The sequence below is a fragment of the Schistocerca serialis genome, chromosome 4, assembly GCF_023864345.2.
Source record: "Schistocerca serialis cubense isolate TAMUIC-IGC-003099 chromosome 4, iqSchSeri2.2, whole genome shotgun sequence".
In the NCBI taxonomy this organism is placed as follows: Eukaryota; Metazoa; Arthropoda; class Insecta; order Orthoptera; family Acrididae; genus Schistocerca; species Schistocerca serialis.
In genome coordinates this window covers 782,412,410-782,413,402 of record NC_064641.1, presented here as the reverse complement: position 1 = coordinate 782,413,402, position 993 = coordinate 782,412,410, and the positions used below count along the sequence as shown (strand labels likewise).

General features: G+C 47.4%; 1 pseudogene; it reads right to left on the bottom strand.

Moving 5' to 3' along the window:
* Positions 1 to 605: 605 nt before the first annotated feature.
* LOC126475955 (5S ribosomal RNA) lies at positions 606 to 723 on the bottom strand (annotated as a pseudogene).
* Positions 724 to 993: the final 270 nt, after the last annotated feature.

The following is a 993-nucleotide window of genomic DNA, read 5'->3' as shown; positions in this document are numbered from 1 at the left end:
GTTCTTCGCTGGTGCAAATGGCAAGTGGGGCAGCCATCTTTATACTGATACTGCGACGGTATGTGTCCATCTGCACTATGGTGGCACCTACAGGCTATTCTGCATGCTGTTTGTAGCATGCTTACCAACTTACAGGATAACGGCGTGAAATTTCGATTTGTTATTACAAATTGAAGGTTTCCATTTTTTGAGAATTCTACATTATCATACATTTCAGCCTTACCATATTTCTATGCACCAAGAATTGCATGGCGATGATTTTTAAGGTCGTGTACATATTTCCCACTGTGCACAAACAAATTGCGAGACGATAACAGTTTTTTTTTCGAGAGTTCTATTTAGTAACGAAGCGTCATTCACTAACACAGGTAACGTAAACCAGCATAGCATGCGCTGTTCGTCCCGAACAGGCCATGAAGACCCAAAGGTACCGATCGCCCGCCGTATCATACTCACCCCATAGGCGTCACTGGATGCGGATATGGAGGGGCATGTGGTCAGCACATCGCTCTCCCGGCCGTATGTCAGTTTCCGAGACCAGAGCCGCTTCTTCTCAATCAAGTAGCTCCTCAGTTTGACTCACAAGGGCTGCGTGCATACTGCTTTGCCAACAGCGCTCGGCAGACCGGATGGTCACCCATCTAACTGCTGGCCCAGCCCGACAGCGCTTAACTTCGGTGATCTGACAGGAACCGGTGTTACCACTGCGGCAAGGCCGTTGGCAGTGTGCACTGTTGGGCAACGGAAAATCCACGATGGCTGCGACAAGTGAACAGCAGCAACTCTGGCGGGTTAATGTATGGTGTTGAATTATGGGAGGACATCTAATTGGTCCTTATTTTATCGACAGTAATCTAAATGGTGCAATGTACGCCGATTTCGTAATTAATGTTTTACCGATTCTGCTACAGGATGTTTCACTTCATGGCAGAATGGCGATGTACTTTCAACATGATGGATGTCCAGCAGATAGCACGCGTGTAGTTGAAGCGG